This window comes from Vidua chalybeata, chromosome 11, assembly GCF_026979565.1.
Source record: "Vidua chalybeata isolate OUT-0048 chromosome 11, bVidCha1 merged haplotype, whole genome shotgun sequence".
In the NCBI taxonomy this organism is placed as follows: domain Eukaryota; kingdom Metazoa; phylum Chordata; class Aves; order Passeriformes; family Viduidae; genus Vidua; species Vidua chalybeata.
The window spans coordinates 128,613-138,682 of NC_071540.1; positions in this window are offsets into that span (position 1 = coordinate 128,613).

The window sequence follows — 10,070 nt, forward strand, 5'->3', positions numbered from 1 at the left end:
TTTGTAAAATATCATCAGATCAAGAGAGAGGGCAAGAGAGATGCTGTCTCTTTAAACACATGATTTTTAGCCAGGCTAGAATAATTTACTTGACCTCTGTATGAATATCACTTTCATTTATAATTTTGTGGCTTATAAAATGATAGAAACCTGCTTATATTATAAAAAGCCATTAAGTACTCCTAACATATTACATATTATAGTATATTACAGTCATGACTGTTTCTGAACCTGTTTTTTTTTTTTTTTTTTTTTTTTTTTTTTTTTTTTTTGTAGGGGATGCTATAACAAAGAACTAAAAATTGTACTCAAAATGCTATTGAGCTAAAATGGAATATAAAAAATTTCATTTTGAAAAATATTTATTAAATTTAAGAGGAGTGCCAGAGAGGATTGTAGTATCATCACAAATGTGAACAAACGGCCTGTGCCAAAATTTTACTGTCATAACATTTTTCTGTGGTATATATAAATGATATTTGTTTTAATTAGCTGTTGCAGTATTTTAAATTGTCTAGGCTGAGGAAGATGACTTCACTGCAGAAAAACTTAAAAAGTGCCTCAATTCTTTGTGCTTGAGATATAGTTTGAATTTAGACTTGTATGCAGGATAAAGCAAATTGAGCTGTCCCTGAAAGGCACTCAGATGCAACACTAAAGAAAGATCATTTAGGAGTAAATGCTAAGGCAGTGTAGAGGAGGTAAAGGAAGTCAGGACATGAAAAGCTAATTAGTTTCCTTCAATCCAGCCCCAACGAGTCTTTCAGTCTTGCAGATGGACTGATCAGTTCTGCCACTTGAAAGAGATGGATATGTAACTCTCAAGAATAATTGCAGGAGCTAAAGTGCATTAGCAGGCTCGGGAACATCCTGCCTGAGGAATGAGGGAGGCCGGCACAGCCACAGCTTTGGGATCATTGCATTTTCTGTGCTGCTGTGCTATATTCCAGGGACTCAGCATGCAGTGATTTCTTGAGCTCAGGGGTTGTTTTCCCCATGGTTCTCCTCACACTGAGGTTCAAGCGGAGGATTGCTCTGAGTAGGTAAACACTGCCAGCAATCAATACACGGCAAAGGGGCCATAAAGGCACTGAAGGGGAAAAATGCCAGGCTGTGTTCCAAGAGCATGTCAGGGAACACAATTAAACATTGGCACCGGTCCTGTGCGTAAGCTTATTTATTTATTTGTTTATTTACGTATTTAAAATGCAGATTATCAGTTGTACAAATAGCAAAAATTAAAGCCAAAATATCCAGAGGTTTGCATATACACATAAAGGCAGTGATTTTTCATTGTGCAGTACTACACTCAGCACCACTGAATTAACAGCTTTTCCAAAGCTTTTCTCACCAGTTATGAATTCATTTTGGCTTTTCTCCATATGCATGCAAACCAATGGGATATGCATCTCTATCAGATTATGTTCCCTGATTATTTTCCTTGTCAGAATCATACTTTTGACTCTTTAGTAAAAGTTGTGTGGGATTTTTTCTCCTCTGCTTCGCATGTTACCCCAGAGGTGCCACCAGTCTAACTGATGGGCTTGGCCCTGGCCAGGTCTCTCTTGGAGCCAGCTGGGATTGGCTCTGTTGGACACGGAAGAAGGACATTCTGGCAGTTTCTCACAGAAGCCACCCCTGCAGCCCCACTGCCACCAAAACCTTGCCCCAGCAATACAGTGTAGTCAGATTAATGAAAAATGTGAAAGGAAGGAAAAGGCTCTGAGAATATGCAAATGTTATCTCCATCAAATATTTATTTACAAATGAATAGCTCAGATTGTTAATTAGTTAATTGGTGTCAGTGGAGAAACTTGGGTGCTTCCACGCTGTGATTTTTGTGTCCTTTTCAGGACCTGTTCTTCATTTACCTTTATCTTTGGGGATTCTTTATGAACATTTGTGTCTTCCTAATTTCTTTTTAGTACCAGGGGCATTCAACAAATCCTCAAGATTGCTTCAGTGTCATTTAACTAAAATATCTTTATTCAGTCTATGGTTTTGGCAGCAGCACTGTCAAGATGCTTGGTTGTCCCTACGTATTCACTTAAAATATGCTATATGTGAGGAAAAGATATTTGTATATTAATCAGTGTTGATATAATAGACAAATTAGAATATCAACCTTCTATTGACAATAAAATCAGTTATAAAAAGCTGAATATTTAAAAGCAGTACATATTTTTCCTTTATTAAATATTGGAAAGAAAACCTGTATTTACTTTTCAGCTGTTTTGTTTAGCAATGCCAAGTTATAGGTCCATGTGAAGCTTTCCAAGGACAAGTAGAGTGTAAATGTTGCATAAGCAATATACCTGTTTCTAGGCAATTTTCCAAATAGATAGATTTTTTTCCTCAAGAATATTTATTTTTCTACTGTGAGGTTTTAGTGCTTCTGCTAATCTGTCTCTCTTTGATTTGAAAAGCTCTTATCTGTCCAACAGACAAGGCATTGCTGGGAGAATCAGACATTTGGGATTGGCAGCTAATTCCAGATCATTCAGACAGAATCTTTATTTAGGATAGCATTTAGTTAGAATTATTTCAAGGCAGAAGTCAAGTGTGTTTAACTTGAAGCATGAAGTGAAGCATAAATGATTCTGAAGAGAATTCACTGTCTGGCAACAGAGGAATTGGGCCACTAAAATGTATCCAAGTAAATTACATTTTGAGATTGTTTTGAGAAGAATCTATTAAATAAAAAGCAACAACAACAACAACAACAAAAAACACCCAGCTGTTGACGTGCCCACTCCGGCCAAATGCTTGGAGACTTCCCAGCTTGCTCTGGCACGGCAAACAGCGGGGGCCACCTTCCAGTTCCCCGGGGGGTTGGGAGGGCGGCTTTGGGTTCGGTCCACTGGAGAGACTTAGGCAACGTTGACAGAAGGAAGGAGTGATTCTCGTTGGGGTTCAAAGTCCAGGTTTATTGGTAGCTCCAGGGAGCTCCTTAGCCCAGGGGAGAACAGCCAACAAGAGAGCGCAGAACTGAGCTGTACAGCAACCTTTAAACAGGGGAGGGAACAGGGGAGTGGTCTTCTCATTGACCAATGGGGAGGTAGGGAGGAGTGGTAACAGGGAAAATGGGCAGGAACAGACACCAATAGGGAAAGTTGAGGGGAGGGAACGCCAGTACCCAACCTATCACTCAATGCCCTTGATGGAACTTTCTGGACGGAGGGGAAGTACTGTCGAGTGACAGGCAGGCCCTGGGGTGGGGTTAGGGGAATGACTTGGCAGATTTAAATGGGTAGGGGTGGAGGAAGTACAGGATTGATATTGGAGTGGGAGGAGGTAAGGGAGGGCAGAACCATTTGCTTGGGGGTACAGGACGAAACCATTTAAGGAAACAGAACAACTGAAATAACACAATACAACACCCAGCTAATGATAAACAATAAAACACACATACACACACAAAAACCCACAAAAACAAAACAAAAACAAAACAAAAAAAAACCCACAGAAAAATAAAACAAAACTTAAACCCACCAAAACCAACCAACCAACCAAAATAAAACCAAGAAACCACCCAAACAAAGAAAAAACCAAAAAATCCAAACCAAAGAAAAACCCCCAAATAACAGAAGGTTCCTAAAATAAAGAGGGAATAGGCAGAAACTCTGTCACTGCAACCAAGTATATGACTGGAGGGTTTTAGAAAAATCTTCTGGAAATGGAAATGCTGATCTAGTTAAGCACATTAAGAAGTTACAAGTTTTACCCACTGTAGTTTAAAAGCTGGGAATTAGGAGGGCTCTGATGGAATTATGTCCAATCAACAGTTAATGAGAAATTACATATTTCAGATACATGTAGTCTATGAGAGAGCTGCTGGGTCTTCAGGCCGAGCAAAGAGTGAAGGGAGCACTTAAGGTGAAGGAGGTTTCTGCTGCAAAGCTAAGTGACTTGGAACTCTTTTCAAAAAATGTAAATTAAAATGTCAGAGGAGGCACTTGAAAAATATTTAGCAGAAATAGAAGAGGTCCAGAGAAAGGTGAGAATCTAATTAGAGACCTCAGATGGCTTTTTAAGAGGATAGATTTGGAATTTTTAGATCCCTCTTTGTGGAGCAGAGAGCAGTGAAATATGACATAAGAAGCCTGAAAATAATGAATTTAAAAAACCACATTTATAGCTTTTATAGCTGAATTTGTACTTTTTCACCAAAACATAAAAATAGTCTGGGGAACTCACTGCCACAAGCTGTAGAATATTGGGTGGCTTCTGTTTTGGGTGTTCTGTATAATGTAGGTCTTAAGATGCCATAGAAAAAGTCAAAGAGTTTTAGAAATGTCAGTGTATCAAAGATAATTATGAAATTTATTTTAAAAATGGCTTATTTTATTACAGAATTTATAGAATTTCCCCCAAAGAACTACAAGTAGCTCAGACAGAGGTACAGATTAGAAGCAATATTCTACCTAATGTGCAAATTCCATATGGGAATCCAGAATTCAGCCTGGCAATTCTGCTTCAGTTCAAAGAATCACTTTAAGAATGTATTTGTGTAGTTTGCTAATATATTTTCCTAAACTGGCTTACTTTTTGTTACTTGTTACTAAACTGTGTTACTTTTTGCCTACAATGCAGTTCTACAACAAAAGCAAGGTTGGAATTCATTCTTTCACCTTAGCTTTTTATATGTGTGCTCTATTGCATATAAATTTATATAGAGACATTACTGTAAAAGAAAACAGCATCTGCATGTCTGTGTTTTTAGCATTCTTGTTGGCTTCCCTGGCATTATTGGTTTGTATCCAAGTTTCACTAACTTATTTAGCATTCCAATAAAGTCTAAACTCTAAAGGCTAATGCTTTCACCTGCCATGGAATATGAGTTCAACTGGAAGCAGAAATGCCTAAATGTAATGACTTGTGGGAAAATTCACTCCTTGGGAACTTAGAGGAATATGAAATGCAGTGCACAGGAGTGATGGGACCCCTTACACAGACTTGGCTGCAGTGGAGGAAATAGAAACTCCTTCTGTTTTTTCTTCTTTCTTGGCAAGCAATGAAACAATTGCTGTGAGTTTAACATGTGGAAATCAAAATATTTTGCTTAGAATTTGTCCTTTATAAGGACCTTTTCCAGTCTGGTTTGTGATCTGAGGGCACTTTAGTGTCCTGCAAACATGTGCTGATAACGCAGTGACATATTTTATAGAAACACAGAACAGTTTGCGTTGAAAGGGACCTAAAAGCCCATTCCATTCCATCCCTGCCATGGCAGGGACACCTCCCACTATCCCAGGCTGCTCCAAGCCCTGTCCAACTTGGTCTTGGACACTTCCAGGGATCCAGCGACAGCCACAGCTTCTTTGGGCATCCTGTGCCAGGGCCTCCCCACACTCCCAGGGAACAATTTCCTCCTAATATCCCATCCAGCCCTGCCCTCTGCCAATTTGAAGTTATTCCCTCTTGTCCTGTCACTGCAGTTCCTGATAAATTGTCCCTTTTTGCCTTCCCTGTATCCCCTTCAGACCTTGGAGGGGGGTGTGAGTTCTCCACACAACCTTCTCCTTACCAGGCTGAACAATCCCAATTCCCTCAGCCTTGTTTTTCCTTACAGGAAGTTACATATTGTCTATATCCATTCCGCTTCCTGAATCCAAGTTTTAGGAAGAAAAGGAATACAAAATAAAAGTAACAAAGGAATATTCAGGAATATCTTATGAAATGGTTTTGTCAATGAATTCATGTCCATTTCTACATTTTAATACAGATAGTTACCTTCCAATAAATTTATTCCTCTTCAGTTCTGTGTCTCACCTCACAATCTGAGGGAAACAACACCTGAGGTGGAAGGGATGGGAGCTAAGGAATGACAGTAATATGTAATGTGTTTTCTTTCTCCTTACCTGGTTTTGGAACTCCCAAGAGGAGAATCTTGAGGGCAGAGATCTCATTTCTTACTGGACAGGACAAATTAGACATATTCAAATCAAGACTGTCCTTGTCTTGCAGTTCTTAGCAGTGCTGATAACAGAGACACAAAAGAGAATAATCAGATACCACTTCAAGAAATATTTCAGGCTCTGAAAATGAATATATTTCCTTGAAGCAACCCAAACAATATTATTTCTTATATTTGTTTCCTGAGAAATGAAAATTGAAAGACTTCTTCTGAAGGAGGTTTTCTTCAAATACCCTGGAATTCTAAATGCTTTGTGACTTATTTGAAAGTACCTTCTTTTGCATATCACCTCTAGATTTGTATTTAATAATTTGGCAGGACTAGTAAAATAGTGTTTCTTTCTATCAGGCTCTAATCTGACTGTGTTTCTTTTGTCTGTTTATTCTCCCACTGTTTGTTGAGTTCATGATAAAATCAGAGGGCAGAACAGATGCTGGCTAGTCAAAATGTTTTTTCTGCCTTACAGTTTTGAGAATCTCTTTTAAACTTTGTAATCAGCATTTATCCAGATAATTGGGTCAGGATAGTGTTTGGCATTGTTTTTCACCTCAATATTTCACATGAGCAATTGTTTGACCAAGAAAGGTATTAAGAACACGTTAACTTGTTTTTCTAGTTTGGGTTTGGATTTTTTATCTGTGTCATGAATGCTTCAGTGGACTGGTAGAATAGCCTAACATTGCTTCAGCATCAGATACTTTCTGGATATTGCTCGTATTCTTATGCAAAAATTTTATTCTTATTGTGTTACTTGATTCTTGTTTTTTGTAAATCTCTGCTGCTTTTCCTTCTGTCCTAGGGTGACATCATGGTGCTTGTATCCCCAGTCATCTGTTTTGTTTTTGCTGGATATTTGTTCTGTGCCTTCAAGACTGGCTCTGAAAAGCCAAGTTTTGTTTTGTTATCAGCCTGCTCACTCCCCCATGGTCTGCTGGACACAGATGGCAGTACACAGTGCTGCTTTTGGCTTTTTGCTTTTGCTTTCGCCTTTGCTCTTGCTCTTTGCTCTTGCTCCCACTTCTGCTTGCTTTTGCTTTTTGCTTGTTAGTTAGTTTAGCTGGGCAGTCCATTTTCCCTGGATCATCTTTCTTTCCCTTTTCTTGGAACCATTTGAACCTGCTCCGGACTGGGACCCGGGAAGATACTGAGAGTTTGCACTTTGTGGCCTGCAGCAACCATTCCCAGTGCTGGAGGGACCGATAACAGAGCAACCACTCCCAGGAGAGACTTTCTGAATTTGTCATCTCTTCAGAGTGGTGAGAGTTTTGTCATCTGGTATTGTTCATTTTTTTTTGTACTGAGGAGTGCTTTGCTTGTTAAATAAACAGTTTTTTTCCACTTCTCTCCAAGGAAATTCTTCCTGAACCAGGTGGGAGGAGGGGCCATGGGGGTTTGCTTTCTTTGGGCTCCTTCCGGAGGTTTTCTCCCAAATTTGCCTTAAACCAGGATACCTTGAAAGGACTTTATTGCTGGTTTCTACACTTCTGTAATTTTAGAAGTCAGATAGCTTTGTTTCTTCTTTACACAGTACTTTTGTTCACCTAACTTCATATTCATGGAGACTTTATTTGCAAAAACTTCTAGTTTTATTTAATCTGGTGCACAAAGCATTCTTGTGAGCACCAATTATTGTAAGATCAGGTTTTCCTTTTAAACATCCTGCCTTCCTTAATACCAAGAGAGAAGGAAGGAGACAACAAAGGATATAATTCCAGGAAGCTCAAAGGGAATGTGTAATATCTGAATTAGCTGATCACTTCCAGCTTAGATAAACCAACCCAGTCCCTGGAGGTCCCAGAATATCCAGTCTGTTTCCCTTTATTGCTACATTTATCTTAAAAACTACCAGTGATTCCTTGACACAATCCAGACTAAAGAACCTACTTTGCTGAGAGCTCTTTTTGCTTTCAGTTGAGTTTCCCCTCAATTACCAGCCAGTGTTGGAGCACTTTTAAGGCTATCATCACTCAGACTTCTTTGAAGCCTCCCAAATGCAGACTGTGCACCACGCTCTGTCCCTGCTCTATAAATACAGAACAAAATAAAAGCTTAAGACTCAAAGAATGAAAGGGAGATTACATGTTTTGTATGGGAGATGGCAAACTAAGCATAGCAGCAACCTTCCTGAGGACACTGCAAGTCATTAAGGCAACCACAAAAAATAGTTTTTAAAAAAGCCTGAGCTTTTCACAGAGAGGGATGTTTGTTTTCAAAGGAAGAAAATCCCAGTGTGTTGAATTAATTTCTCACCCATGCTGAGAGTGGGAGAACAGCACAAGGTAAGCAGGAGGAGAAACAAAATGTTTGAAAACTGCATTGTGTTGTGGAGCTTGAAACTCCACAACAGTACAGGATCACAACAAGTTCATGCAACAGTACAGGATTCTTCCAAATTTATTAAGGGTAAGGGGCTCTGATGGGTTGTGGCTGAAAGCAGGGAGAGCAAGAACACATAACCCAGCTGAGGCACCAACTGAGTTGCTCTTTGTCCAGGTCTTTCAGTCTTCAGTTGACAGTACCTCCAGAGCTGAAGCATTTGGAAAATTTGGCAGCTGTTCTACGAATTCCTTTATCTAGGAGTTAAAAGCCCTCCTTGAGGGAAACTGCAATTAATAGTGCCTCGGCATCCAAAGGCATGGGCATGATTTAAGATTTACTGTGTCAGACAGAATGTGTGGCACCAGTATATCTGCACTGAAATAGGACCATGTCAAATAGCAGTTAGTTATTGATATATTTAATGTATCATTCCACTTAGCTAAAGAGGGAGGATGGCTTTCTTAGGCACTATTTTTTCCTGTTAAAAATGATGAAAAAAGAGCAACCTAAGTGTGTCCTGGTAACTGGTAGGCGAACTTGGAAAAGAAAATGAGAACCAGAACGAACTAATGGAAAAAACTTAGATTTTTATTTAGCTTTACTTTTAATATTTCTTAGTAGATTTTTAATGATATAGAAGAGTGAGAAAAGACATTAAATCAATCAAGGAAACATAAATTAATAATAAAATAGAAGTTTACTAAATCAGCTAATTATTCTAAAAATATATGTTATGTGGTAAACATTGTTAAATGAACATATATTTCTGTTTTATTTGCAGTGAAGTTATTTCAGCATCCAGCACACCATTAATTTGGGGACATGAATAGCCTCAACATAATAAAGTGCATTACAATATTCTTTAGCTGCTCCCATTCCCATAAAGTCCGTCTTTTGTAGTCAAAGGAGTGACCTTGTTGCCAGGGGAATCACGGGACAGGGAGAAAACAGTGAGAACCATAGATAATTTACTCCAATTCTAAGCCTGCTAAAATCAAATGCGATTTTCCTCTTTACTTCAGTGAACTTAGGACCTACAAGGATTTTAAGAATCCTGATGATATTTTTGAGGGCATGTGAAGTTTTCAGTCTCATTTTCTATGAGAAGGCTTTTCTGAACTTGAGCTCTGTAGCTGCATCTGCATGTTTCCATCAGACTTATGAGTCATGAAGATCTAAGAGGCAATATATTAATAAAAATCAGATGTTTTCTTTAACACAATGCACATGGAAGCCTTATTATCTACAGACATGCAAAGGTAAAATGTACTCCCAAAGAATGAAAAAAACCAATATCCCTTAAAGTTAATTTTGGATTACACATTTCATGAAATAGAAAAAAAAGAATCTGTAACAACAAGCGTTCTAAAATTAGTTTGACTCTGATTAAATATATATGATGCAGCTCTCTGGAGATGCCACTAAGCTGAGACAGATTCACATCTCTTCCACTTGGGGAACAGAGGCACAAGCTCAGGAACTGGGTCAGTGCCTGCAGCTGATGGGATGTGACTGCAACAGATGCTGTGCTGCCAAGGGTGCCAGGACACAGCCTTGACAGGAAGAGCTCTGTGCTCTCAGCTCAAAGTGCAGGTCTCCAAAGCATTTGTAATCATGGGAATTTCTTCATTTTAGTGTTCTTTAAAGGAGTGAAGGACAGGGAGAAACGGTGGGGAGTTGACTCAGCTGACAAACAGCTGAAATTATTCTTCCTGGCAGACTCTGCCTGACTCCTCAAGTCCTTAATGATCCCTATTGCACATTCCTAAACTCCCTTCTAGATAGAAATCTTCAGTACAACTTACCTTGGCTCTCCAAATACAGTAAAAATGTA